The sequence below is a fragment of the Mercenaria mercenaria genome, chromosome 4 (genome assembly GCF_021730395.1).
Source record: "Mercenaria mercenaria strain notata chromosome 4, MADL_Memer_1, whole genome shotgun sequence".
In the NCBI taxonomy this organism is placed as follows: Eukaryota; Metazoa; Mollusca; class Bivalvia; order Venerida; family Veneridae; genus Mercenaria; species Mercenaria mercenaria.
In genome coordinates, this window is record NC_069364.1 from 55,148,968 (window position 1) to 55,163,763 (window position 14,796).

The following is a 14,796-nucleotide window of genomic DNA, read 5'->3' on the forward strand; positions in this document are numbered from 1 at the left end:
TTTATTATGCGATATTCATTTAACTGAAAATAATCATATATATATTTCTAATATATAGTTCATTTCATAACAGGATATAAAACACAGATATTGTAAGTACTTTTTGTATGCACACAGGGGATGGTGAGATATTCTTTTACCAGAGAAACTTTAAAGTGTCGAAATGCCAATAAAATAAACTTTTAAAGTTTTTGTTACTATAGTGTTACTGTTGTTGTTTTTAGTATATATCAAAAATAGCCAGAAATTAAAGAGTATATATATGCTTGCCCGGAAGAGTACATATTATGAGCTAACTGTTTATGTCATGAAATTTTGGATCAACGTAACTGTTTAATAGTGTCAGGTTTGTGGAGGACTCTTTTTTCCTTTGTATAAGAATGTTACTCTTTTTGTTATACAGTTGAATATCGTTACCTCGATATCGGTTAGCTTGATACTCCGGTTAGCACAATGTGTTTGAGTCGGTCCCGATTTTTCCCTATTTATCTTAATGTAATTATTTATCATTACCTCGATATGATTAGCTCGATATTTTGGTTAGCTCGATGAGATTTTTCAGCCCCGTCAACTTACCCACACTGATTTTACACCTGGTTTTGTCGTTATCACAGATTGTCAAAAAATATCCATGTTATTTGTAAGGTGTGAAAATCAACCTTGTTGTCCGGCGATGTATTAATCATATTCAAATTAGTTTGTGTTTGTTTTGTTTGTTATTTAATCTTTAATCCAATTTAAATGTCAGGAAGTTATTTAACTCCCAATAATTAGTCTTATAAAACAAAAAGTATAAAATAAAATTTATTTTTATAACTCTTTGTATAAAAGCAGGAAAGCTGTTTTCCAATATAACAACTAATTTGGATGAAATATTTTCTGTTTGACGGAGTAAAAATCTGCCACTTAGGATTGAGTTACAATATGCGTATTTAACAGGCAAATTTTCGTTATCGAAGCACAGCCAAAATGACGACTCAACTAGGAACATTATCCCTGCATTCAGACTTGTTTAGGGAAGGAATAAAAATGTTAATATTTAAATGTATATTTTAAAAAATTAAAAAGTTGTACGTATGTATTTAAATAAATTTAAATGCTTTATTTGTCAATAAGATTAAAATCGTATTTACATTTTATATCATTTTTTTCTCCTTTCAAACCCTCTGGAAAAAGCATTGGATATAATGACAATATAGACGTCCGACAAAAGTACAAAGAAGTCCCAAATATCGTCGATATCATTACGTCGAACTTCGGATATGTCGATGCAATTTTTACAGTCCCTTGAATATCGAGGTAACGGTATTCGACTGTATTTATTGTAATGTCTAAAATTATATCCTGTCTCTTTTTTTTCCCTGTCAGGAGGATGAAAACTTATGCAAATTTTGTCTTCTTTGTTTTATTCATGAAGTCTGTAAGAATTTCTCATAATTTTCTTGGAATTGTGTTTTTTTTTTCCATTTCATAATTATTCTGTCTTTGTTTCATGAATTTTTCTAGACTTATGAGGAAAAAATCAGTGCAAGTTTTATTAATGAATGTGTTGTTAACCAGGTTTTCAATAACCAGGTTTTCAACGAAAACCTGAGTTATCAGGGTTCGAATTTAAGCTCGCATACTCGCGAAATGCGAGTACAAATTTCAAACTGCAAGGTGAGATTTCAGACACCAGCATTTTTTTGCGAGTGAAAATTTTTGGCCGAATAATGTGCATTTCTAACGGTCGTCTCGATCTTACACTGTTCTTTCTTTTGGAGCACTCTTTCATCTTTCGTCGTGAAAGGACGTTTACACTCGATACTTGTCCTGTGCGCATGTCTTTTCAACTGCTGAAAAGTACCTGCGCCAATTTTGATGACGTTTACCGCATCCGGTGGGTTTTTTTGGTAATCTATTAATAAGTTACTATTTATATAACGCAAATACGATTGGCTGGATTTGTCACGTGGATGTTTGTGTTAATGTTCTAAGAAAGTAACATGTCGCGGAAAATGCAAGTTGTTTTTCATTTAGCAAGTTAAAAAAATACCACTTGCGAAAAAATGCAGGTAGAAAATCAGGCTAAATTCGAACCCTGGTTATTAGATTGGAGTAGATGTTGGTTGGGCGGGCGGGCGGGCGGCGGCGGCAGCGGCGGCGTCAAACTGGTGTTTCCGGTCAATAACTTTTGTTTCGGTAAAGATATTTGAATAAAACTTGGTATGTATGTAGCTTATATCAAGACAAAGGCTGGGATTGATTTTGGGGTTTCTGGGGTCAAGGTCAAGGTCACTGTTACTTTAAATAGAAAAAGGGTTTCCAGTCAATAACTTTTGTTTCGGTAATGATATTTGAATAAAACTTGGTATGTATGTAGCTTATATCAAGGCAAAGGCTGGGATTGATTTTGGAGTTTCTGGGGTCAAGGTCAAGGTCACTGTTACTTAAAATAGAAAAACGATTTCCGGTCAATAACTTAACTTAGGAATGAGCTATCATGATGAAACTTGGTGTATAGAAAACTTATATAAAGTTGTAGCTTGGGATTGATTTTGGGGTTTCTGGGATCAAGGTCAAGGTCATTGTTACTAAAAATAGGGTTAGGGTAAGCATATCTTCTACATGCATGGAGGGATTTTGATGAAAGTTGGCACAATTGTTCACCATCATGAGACGGAATGTCATGCGCAAGAACCAGGTCCCTAGGTCTAAGGTCAATGTCACACTTAAACGTCAAAGGATACAAGAATGAAAACTTTGTCCGGAATATATCTTCTTCATGCATAGAGGGATTTTGATGTAACTTGGCACAATTATACACCATCATGAGACGAAGTGTCTTGCGCAGTTCCCTTCTTAAGAATTACTTCCCTTTGTTGTTACTATAAATAGCTTATATTGTAACTTTTTCATTACTAGACGTAGGGAAAAATCGAGACCACTTTTCTGTAGTACAACATGCATGTTACATCCAATTTTGAGGTGTATTTTGACCAATCTCTACTTGGTAAGGATTTCTGTGTGGGCTTAAAAAAAAAATTTTGTATTTTTTTGTTTTGTTTTTTTTTTTGTTTTTTAAGATTAACTTTCCTTAGTTGTTACTATAAATCACTTATATTGTAACTTTTTTAGCTCATCTGATTTTTTGAAAAAAAATGATGAGTTATTGTCATCACTTGAGCGGTTGTCGGCGTCGGCGTTGGCGTTGCCTGGTTAAGTTTTATGTTTAGGTCAGCTTTTCTCCTAAACTATCAAAGCTATTGCTTTGAAACTTGGAATACTTGTTCACCATCATAAGCTGACCCTGTATAGCAAGAAACATAACTCCATCTTGCTTTTTGCAAGATTTATGGCCCCTTTTGTACTTAGAAAATATCAGATTTCTTGGTTAAGTTTTATGTTTAGGTCAACTTTTCTCCTAAACTATCAAAGCTATTGCTTTGAAACTTGGATACTTGTTCACCATCATAAGCAGACCCTGTATAGCAAGAAACATAACTCCATCTTGCTTTTTGCAAGATTTATTGCCCCTTTGGGACTTAGAAAATCAGTTTTTTTGGTTAAGTTTTATGTTTAGGTCAGCTTTTATCCTAAACTATCAAAGCTATTGCTTTAAAACTTGCAACACTTGTTCACCATCATAAGTTGACCCTGTACAGCAAGAAACATAACTCCATCCTGCTTTTTGCAAGATTTATGGCCCCTTTTGGACTTAGAAAATATCAGATTTCTTGGTTAAGTTTTATGTTTAGGTCAACTTTTTCTCTTAAACTATCAAAGCTATTGCTTTGAAACTTGCAATACTTGTTGACCATCATAAGCTGACCCTGTACAGCAAGCAACATAACTCCATCCTGCTTTTTGCAATAATTATTGCCCCCTTTGGACTTAGAAAATCATTTTCTTGGTTGAGTATTATGTTTAAGTCAACTTTTCTCATAAACTATCAAAGCTATTGCTTTAAAACTTGCAACAGTTTTTCACCATCATAAGTGGACACTGACATCAAGAAACATAACTCTATCCTGCTTTTTGCAAGAATGATGGCCCTTTTTAGACTTAGAAAATCATGGGTAGGACAATATTTCTATTACACAAAAAAAATCAGATGAGCGTCAGCACCCGCAAGGCGGTGCTCTTGTTTATAATTGACCATAGGGAAAAACCAAAACCACTTTTCTGTGGTACAACATAGTTGTTACTTTCTAATTTTAGGTGTATTTTAAGGTATCTCTACCTGATAAGGAGTTTTTTTGTGGACTTAGAAAAACAAAAGAATTACAAAGATTACTATAAACAACCACAAAATTAAAATTACATCTGCAAATACAGGTGCTAGAGTAAAGAAATTTGCTGTGACGGGCGTATATTGTGACATTCTGGCACTCTTGTTTATTCTTATGAGAAGTGTTGAAAACCTGGTTTCGTGGCATTGCCGTGTTTCTTGTTGTTATTTGTAACAGCTTAAGTTTTGTACATGGAATGTAGTGGTGTCAGACAAGGTGTTACAATAAGGTTCAGATTCTCTATTAAAGGATAGGTCTTAACTTAATTTCATCAGCACACAAATTCTAACTTTACTTTGTATTACAGGCGAGAACTTGCTGGTCTCATAGTCCGTCCGTTTATCAGTTTATTGTAAAACTGCCAGTTTGATTCAGACTTTTGGTTGAACTTCCTGGTTCAGTGCCTACTTCTCTTCAAGTTACAGATTTAACAAAACTTGGTACAGTGTTTCAGTATCAAGTCAAGACTTGCATATTATCAGCATTTAAATCTTCCATGTTTTAGTGAAGCTGTATGGAGAAACAACTGTTTTACCAAAAGCATTGATTGTTTACTGTTAATGGTCCATTTGGTTAACAAAATTATTGATGTCAGTAAAACACAGGATAACATAACATGTTACATCATCGAGATTCCTGAGTAAATAACATTAAAAGTAATTTTGAAGATACAATGCAAGACTATGCAATAGATAATAAGCAAATGTAAATTATGAGTATTCATTTAAAAACAAAGCAGTCACTGATGTTTATTCCAATTCAGATTGCCTTGCATTTATGGCTACATCTTAAATTATATTACCAGTTTTTGTACTGTCATGATACAAATAAAAAACAGATTTTGCTTATGTGATAATACCTATGTATTGTATTGATGGTGTTTAAAACATTAAACTGTAATAAGGGCTGTTGCATTTTAGGTCTTTGTTTAATTTATTTTTGCATTTTGTAATATCTGGACTCGGTTTCAATCCTCTCTTGCCTAATGTGGGCTTAAGTAACAACAAATCTTATAAAAATGAATATATGTGTTATTTGTTTTTTTTTTCTCTCACCTATATTGATTATTCATGGATTTATCTTTTAATAAATTATTAATTATTCACACTGATTTGTCAACAAGTCAGCTGTGGTGAATCTGATGAGTGGATTTCAGTGTATGGTTGCTATGCAATCTGACTAAAGTACTTGAGCTTCTAAACGAAGATCTGAGAACGACCCATTCACATTTGTCTTCTGTATATTTTGGATTTCCGATATTGCTATTTTTATTTTCGCAAATCTGTTTTTATTTGAACCAATCAGACGACTTGTTTCAACAAGCATTTGGCTGAACCATCAAAATAGCGTCAAATGTCAAAGGGTGAGAAAAATGTGCAGTCAGTCCTGGGCTCGAACCCTGGGGACCCTTGCTTACAAGGTGAGTGCCCTTAGTAACCGACTGAGCTAACTGGCTGTCTGACACCTTATGTGACCAAGTCCGTACCATGACATATGATTTCTATCAAAACACAAGGGCATAGTCGCGATGTGGTCATAAAAATTGTAAATATGAAAAACCCAGGCTAAATATAGATTATTTTAAACTTCTATTTTCTCATACAAAATGTTTTAAGTAAGACTCTGATTAGGCTAGTGGAAACCCTATAGAAAATTTTCTCTGGATTTCCAGTGGAATGCCACTGGTCTTTCAGCTGAATTCCACTGGAATCCAGTGGTAAAATTGTCCGGTATTTCAATGGAATCCAGTGGAAAACCAGTGGTTTTCCACCGGTTTTACCATTGGTATCCAGTGGAAAAGCCACTGGATTCCAGTGGAACACCACTGGAATCCAGCGGTAAAATTGTCCGGTATTTCATTGGAAACCAGTGGAAAGCCACTGGTTTTACCACTGGTATTCAGTGGAAATGCCACTGGATTCCAGTGGAATACCACTGGAATCCAGCGGTAAAATTGTCCGGTATTTCACTGGAAACCATTGGAAAGCCACTGGTTTTACCACTGGTATCGAGTGGAAAAGCCACTGGTTTCCAGTAAAATACCATTGAAATCCAGCGGTGAAATTGTCTTGTGTAGTTTGTAGAACATCACATTGTTTCTACCAATAAGTGCCCATACTCAGAGGGGCAACTGGGTTCTTCAGTCTAGGAAATAAGATCAGAAAATTTCTGAAGTTTTTTTCCTATAAAACTAATAAATTTATTTATTTTGTTGGGTTTAACATCGCACCTGATAAAACTAATAAAACAAATGACCCCCAGGCTGGGGCCTCTTTTCATCCCAGGTGCATAATTTGACCAATCTTGTAAGAGAATCGGGGCCTCCGTGGCCGAGTGGTTAGAGTCGTTGACTTCAAACCATTTGCCCCTCATCGATGTGGGTTCGAAACCTCATTTGGGGTGTAGAATTCTTCACGTGAGGAAGCCATCCAGCTGGCTTACGGAAGGTCGGTGGTTCTACCCAGGTGCCCGCTCGTGATGAAATAGTGCACGGAGGGGCACCTGGGGTCTTCCTCCACCATTAAAGCTGGAAAGTCGCCATATGACCTAAAATTGTGTCGGTGCGACGTTAAACCCAACAAAATAAATAAATAAATTGTAAGAGAATCACTAGGCAATGCTAAATACCAAGTATCAAAGGCCAAGGCCTTGAACTTTCAGACATGAAGATTTTTAAAAAAAAATCCTATATATAAGTCTGCGTAAAACTTGGGACCCCCATGGTGGGGCCTCTTTCCCCCCCTCACCTGGGTAATAATTTGAACAATCTTGGTAGAGGACCATAAGACAATATTGCGTACCAAATATCAAAGATCTAAGTCTTGTGGTTTCAGGCAAAAAGATTTTTAAAGTCTTTTTTCCTTTACAAGTTTATGCAAAACTTGGGACCCTGGGGTTGGGCCTCTTTTCACCCCAGGGACATAATGTGAACAATCTTGGTAGATGACCACCAGGCAATGCTACATACCAAATATCAAAGGCTTGAGACAAGAAGTTTTTTTCAAGTTTTTTGCCTATATAAATCTATAATGTAAAACTAATGGAACCCCCAGGGTGGAGCCTCTTTTCACTCCAGGGGCATAATTTGAAAAATCTTGGTAAAGAACCGCTAGATAGTGTTGCATACCAGACATGAAAGCCTTAGGCCCTGTGGTTTTTGACAAGAAGATTTTAAAATTTTTCACTATATACAAAAGTCTGCATAATCCATGTGACACCTAGGGGAGTCATGTTTGACCCTCAGGGAATAATTTGAATAATCTTGGTAGTGGTCCACTAGATGATGCTACATAACAAATATCAAAGTCTTCCTTCTATTGGTTTTCACCACCTTTAATAGCACCTTATCTCACATTTGTCTTCTTTTTTACTTCTACATTTCCCCACCCGCTGGTTTACATTCATGTTTTCTAAATTTTCAGCACGTTTGAAATGCTTTTAACACTTATTTACTGTGCAACTATCTATTTTAAATCATTCTGCAATTTTTCTTCCACTACAACCATGTTCATGAAATGATAATATGGTATTTTTCACAAATCTTCTACTCATGTCACTTCTGCAGACGAAATATGTAAACACCAGTTATTTCCCTTTTAAGATCTTCAGTGCTACTATAAATTGTTACCCTGAAAAATGATCCTACCCTTATTGGATTTTAATTGGAAGAAATTTGCAGTCCCCTTTAAATTGAAAACTTGGTGGTCTTTTTGAGGACATTAATTTGGCATATATGAGTGTACATAGGAAGGCTTTAGTTCTAAATAATGATGTTTATATTATAACATTAATAAATTTTATTGTATCAGATAATTCAATAAATATAATCTGGCGACAGGCTATATATCTGAGATTTTACTAACCCAGAGATAAAAATAGGTATAATGTGAACAAGTTTCAAGATAACATTTGAAAAAATAATCTAAGTATTATTATTTTACATTACAGAGAAATTTCATAGGAATGCCACTGGTCAGTTGAAATCCAGTGGTATTGGTTCCAGTGAAACTCAATGCCAGTGGACTCCACTGGAATTCCAGTGGACTCCGCTAGAACTCCACTGTCAGTGGAATGCCAGTGATGATACCACTCGAATTCCAGTGGAATAACTATAAACTCATGCTTCCAGTGGAATTCCACTGGAAACCACCGGAAACCGCTGGTATACCACTGACTTTTTTCTATAGGGAAGGTCACCAGAACGAGGCTGTCAGTAGCACATCTTTAGATCCAATGTGTGTAGCGTGAATTGAAGATGTACTTTAGTCAGATTGGGTTGCTTTAATTGATACAGAAAATTACAAAACTTGTTTGGCAAGTTTAGGAACTTGGAATCAGTACCTAAAATATAAATTTGTATTCTGTTCTTTTCTGGAAAGAAAGTTGGAGTTATTTTATTGCAAATATTGATAACTTTAACTATTATAGTGGGCAGCTACATTTTATATACACTCTGCTCAGACTTGAAATTGTTCACAGACTGTTGTTTCCTCCCTACACTCATCCAAGGTATCTATAACCTCACTATCAGAACTGCTTTAAAGTTATCTTAGGACTCTTGATTGTCACTTCAAACTCCAAATTCTCATTTATCTTAGGAATATCGCCTATGGTAGTGTACCTTACACTTGTTAGTACAGGACCAACGCTACAAGGTTTTTAAAGAAAATGTTTTTGCCTAGGACTAACTACATTTGGAGAATTTTCATTTATGAATTAAGAGAGGTTAAGTATGTAATTCATTAGATATCAGATTGCTTTATTGATATATTTGGAATACAAACATCTATATTTGTGCATTTTGAACAGAATTATTTCTGCTTGATTTTTCCATTGATTTACTTTGTCTGGCTTTATGAACTTAGAAATTCTTTTTGTGTGGCAGATGTGGTTGTTGTTTTCTTTTAATCAGAAACAATTTGCCATTGCTGCTATTTCTGTACCAGAGAAATCGTATATATAGTTTACTTTGTCTTTGGCAGCATCTGTCAGTTCCTGAAACTGACACAGTACATTTGCATGTCTTTACTTATTCAGCAAAATACTTTTACCTCCATGAGACTGCAAGCTTTGGAAAACATTTTTGTCGAAAAAAGAATAGAATACATATATGTTATGTAATAAATGATAATAAAATTCTTAGAGCCAATTATCAAATATCTCAAAGCAGAAGACAATAGAAAAGGAAACTGATGCTGACTTGATGAATATAGACACCAAAGTAACCATTACTGACTCAGCTGGAGATGGAAGACAAAGTGATTGCTGATCATAAGGATTTACTGGACTTATTCCAGAATTTAGTGCCCCCAAGAATATTAATGATTTGTCAGTATTGGAAATTTACCTCATAGGAAGATATTGAACCAAAGACAAGACTTCATAATTGAGCTGCACCATGAGAAAACCAACATAGTGTGTTTGTGACCAGCATGGATCCAGACCAGCCTGCACATGCATCTGCGCAGTCTGGTCAGGCTCCATGCTGTTCGCTAATGGTTTCTCTAATTGCAATAGGCTTTGAAAGTGAACAGCATGGATCCTGACCAGGATGCGCAAGCTGGTCTGGATCCATGCCAGTCACAAACACACTATGTTGGTTTTCTCATGGCACAGCTCATATATCTTACACAGCAGACATGTCGGGAATTGGTCAAGATTGAAATTGATTCCCAGTTTCCTTAGGGTGAAGTTTCCAATACCAAAATGAATAATGGATGAACTTGAACCAGTCTTCATGTATACCAAATTAGTCTGAAATTTTACACAGTCTAGCTAGTGACAGTGTTAACTTTGTAGGTTGGTTTTCACTATGAATGTAGATGATATTTTCAGTATGTTGAGCACAAATTGTACAACAGGAAAGGATGAATACAGCTGGCTATCTATTTCTATATCAGAAGTAAATAAAATAGGGTTATTATAACAGTAACTTGATCTGGGATGCAGTATTCGGCTCGAGTAGATTTTGCCAGATCGGATCTCACGAGGCGCGCAAGCGCAGAGTGTGATCCGACCTTGCAAAATCCACGAGAGCCGAATACAAAGTCCCAGATCTAGCTACTGTTATAATGACCCTTTTATTATATACCTTTACCATTTTGATTCTTGTTTTGTTCTTGAACGAAATCTTCAATGTTTATCGATATTAAATGGAACTTAGTGAAGTTTTGTATGTGCGCTATTTAAAGAAATGTGTCGGATCATGCATATTAATGAAAATAGTCAGGCAACATACAATACGGAAGGTACAATACGGAATTTAAAAGGTACAATACGGAATTTTTGTCTGTCTGTTCATATTTAATTGTAAAATACAAGCCGATTTTTTACAGAATTTATATAGGTATATAATAAAGCTAAGAATCTGTTGCTTTAATGCAGCTTTGCCTTGTTTACAATATATGACATTGAAGTGAAGATTAAAGATATCTGTACTAAACATGTAATTGATCAAGGTGACACCATGTGACCTCAGGAAGAAGCAGCTGGTAAAGTAATAAAAGAGTTTGATGACATCAGAGCTATTGATCCTGGTACTGGTGGGAACCATGGAGAAAATTGATCAATTGATCTTCCCCTAATTAACTGCTTAGTAAGAATATAGTTTATTGGAAAAATGACATAATAGAATCATTAACATGCTTAACCAGTATTTACTCTGCCTGATAGGGAAGCTGGGAGAATGGATTTAATAGGAGACTTGGGAGATCCCGGTGCTAGCAGTCCATTGATCTGGTATAATCATTGGGGGAATTATTGGCATATATTTCGTTTTATTATTGAGATATATTGGGGAACTAGTACCAGAATACTCCTTTGAAATACATCAGTGTAAATAAAAACTGTAAAGTAAATATTTGCAGCATTTTTTGATGCTTAAAATTATTCATGTTCGGTTTTCTTTTAAGACTTATGCCTACTTTTCATATATATTGTAACGTTAAATTGAATTGTAATATTGGAATAATTGGAATACAGGGAAAAGCCACAGGTTGGCCTTTTTTTCGTTTTTTCTTTCTTTTTTGCCTATCTTCCATCTTGGTGCCATGTAATATATAAAATTATAATTAATTTGTCATCTCAGTTTACTTATTAAGGTGAGAAAATTTATTGTTATGCGAAATAATGTACATGTAAATATCTGACACGGAATCTCAGATTTATACACCTATTAAAGTAGTGACAGATGCATTAACTAGGCTAGGTATGAACTGTTTTACCTAGAAAACAGTTCATTTTTTCTTCGTTTATAGGATCACCTCGGTTCTCGTAGGATGTATTTTATACAATCTGCCGATGATTGTTATTGATTCTGTGTATAACATTGACGTCAGTGAAGTAATTTCCTTTGAGGATATTTTGTCAACAGCTTAATATGTATGTCGCATGACATGGATGATAATAATGGTGAATGAACAAGATGTTACCATCAGCTGTCCTGACATGACCAACAATAATGTTGTAGCTCAGGAAATGGCAATGATATGAAGATATCAGATTTTGTACATGGTAGAGAGAATTAGGAAAACAATTCACAATAGATTGAAAAAAGGAAATGAGCACATTATAGATATAGAAATAGAGAAACAGATACTGTAGTCCTGGAATCATGTCCTAGTGGTCTAGTGGTTACACCCTTGACTGTTACTCCACGGTCAAGGTTGGAATCCCAGTCCTAATCCAGGATATTTCTGAGATGTTCTTGAGTTTGACCCATCTAGCTACATAAATCTGATAATTATAATATAATATTTGCTTCATTGTTTATGTGAAAAAAGTCAAAATTATCAAAACTGCTCCAAGGACCTTAATGCACTAAGGGGTTGCCATGGCAAAATATTATATCTACTTAATCAATTATGATAGTCATATGACAGTTTGTTATAATCAATATTATATATCAATGCATTTGTCACCCACTGTGTTAGCAGCAGCTGCAATATGATAAAGTTGCTGAGTAACGGTCAGGTCATCTTGTCAAATAATACCGATAATATAAATAATAATGACTTAAGCTTATAATGTTAGTAATCATGATGATGATGATGATTATGAAAATGTTATTGTTAAAATGAGACTTTCTCGTGAAGTTTTTTAATATGACTTGTTGACATACTAGATTCATAATATATATCATAGGGATGATACACATTTTTTATGTGTTTTAACGTGACTGCAGAAGCCAGTTGGAATGTTTGTGACTGAGACGGAAGGTCAAGGTCACAGTTTCTTCAGATGTTAATACACAAAACATTATGTGTATTGTCATCATTCTTGCATAAAAATTATGACACAAAGACTAAATTCATTGTTTTCATATGTGATGTCTTTACGATTCCGGTACTATTTTTAATTACCATTCTGTTGGTCCAGGAAATGGTAAATTTAAACGTGTTTTAGATATTCATAACTCAGGGCCCACAAATCAGCAACACTACCTAAAAGCATGTATTGAAGGTTTTTAAACATTTGTTTTTATTTCTGCATGGTTATTACAAACATGACATTAAAAATAATTTTGCATATTACTTAAAAATTTGGTAAACAGTAACAGTTTCAAGAATAATAACTTTACATTCAAGTTATTTTGAGCACAAATGCATGAAAAAGTTTTCATGATTTATATGAATTCTGTGAGAAATTAGATAAAAACATATCGACTGATACTTCCCAAAATCATTAATATGATTCCTAAAAAAAACAGTCGCACAAGTTACATGCGATTCAATATATTCACGGTTTTTGCCAAAAAATTGAACCGACGCTGAATTCAAAAGGGAGTAAACACACTGAGGGAAGAAGCCAGTAAGTGCATTGTTGACTCTGTATGGGAGAGGGCAGTGCGTTTGGGGTTGGTCACAAACAGATACGGCAAAACATACCATGGATTAGATTGCATCTTTTATGCTACAAAGAGAGGTTTAATTATGGAAGAAACAAGATGTAGATACCAGATTTCCTTCTGCGCAGGAATAAATGTCCGTCCCTGGCAAAGGCATTTCAAAAATAAAAATCATTGTGTTAACAGCATGTGAATTGCCTTGTTAATACACAATTTTTCTCCTGTTAATACATGAGTGGATCCAGTGAAAAAAGTAGTTTTTATGCAAGAATATTATAAAATACCAGTTAAAAATTAATTAGTCTTTTTTTTTATTCGGAAAGTATGCATCACAGTGTACCAGAAAATAAACATCAAAATAGAGTACCGGTAGTAACAGGCACTTTAAATATTTAATAAACTGTTTAATAGAAATTGTTCTTTGTACTTTAAATTCTGTTATTTTGTTGTTCTTAATACAATTTTAAAAGCATCTGCAGACAAAATTTCCTTATGGCAATCATTTTCAAGGCTGTTTCAGCTCTTAAGGGAGTATTTGTGAAACATTGCCAAAAACTCAAGACCTGAAGATTTTGTCACATCACTGATTGAGTAGTTCAGAGACTTTCAGGCTATCACTCATTAGAACATTTTCAAGCTTCAGATCATAATAAGAACAGATTAACCTGTTTACAATGGCCATTCCTTTGACTGACTTTCATAGGCTATACCAGGTAGGATGTCATTATATACAGTGGTCACTATATACAGGTTTATAAATGGGAATTTGGAGAGCAGACTGTTTTCCAGTGACATTTTGTAATTCATGATTTCACATTGTGTAGTTTTGAAGTGAGAAATTTGTTAAGTTCGTGATTTTATACTTCACAATATCATTTTTTATGGAAAAAGTTGTGAAGAATGAAAAAAAAGAAATTTACGATTTCAACTTCACAATTTCAAGTTGTAGAAGACACCAGCAGTCTTTCGTAATTTAGGGTTCTATTGCAGTCAGTTTCATCAATATTTTGTATTGGATCAATACAAATGGGAAACATAATGGATATTTGTTTCTCACACCAGGAGTCTAGTGCTGGCTGTTCTGTCTACTATATTGTTGAAAATAATTTCATCATATGATACACATAACAAACTTTTATGAAAATCTGTAATATTAGAAGACTCAGGTAAACAGATAAATTGCAAAAAAAAGTGTTGGTTTCATACTGGAAGAGTTTAAATGATAATTCAGGATATATCTTCAACCGGATATAGACTATGATTAAACAAAAAAGGAGGATGTGTTATTAAAGTTGTATTAGTGATTCATGTTTTCAAAGATTTAAGCTACAATAAAGCTGTTAGAAAGAATGTTTAAGGTAATGTAGACTGAATGTTTTATACAGCAGAACTTGTCTTAGTGGGATTATAACTATAAGGGGTGCTTATCAGAAAGATACTTACTGAGTGGCGAACAGTGCAGATCTTGATCAGACTGCATGGATGTGCAGGCTGATCATGATCTGCACTGGTCGCAAAAGCAGAACCTGTCCAGCATAAGGGTTAAACATCCACATTGTGTCACTTGGATAGCTGCAAACTATGTTTCTAGCTCGACTATATGAAGTATGGAGAGCTATGCTACTCGACCTAGTGTTGGCGTCCTTCCGCGTCTGCACTTTGGTTAAAGTTTTTATGCAC

At 34.6% G+C, this 14,796-nt stretch overlaps 1 protein-coding gene across 12 annotated transcripts in view; it reads left to right on the top strand.

The window, feature by feature from the left end:
• Positions 1-14,796, top strand: part of LOC123551778 (synaptotagmin-1-like) — a 111,132-nt gene that overhangs the window by 54,478 nt on the left and 41,858 nt on the right. Inside the window, exon 1 of one of the 12 annotated variants that reach the window (XM_053541330.1) lies at positions 14,328-14,474. The exons of 10 other annotated variants lie outside the window; for them this stretch is intronic. The gene's annotated coding sequence lies outside the window, so the exon portion shown is untranslated. Of the gene's footprint in view, positions 1-14,327; positions 14,475-14,796 lie in introns of those variants that run through there. One more of the 12 variants, XM_053541329.1, reaches the window with a different exon arrangement.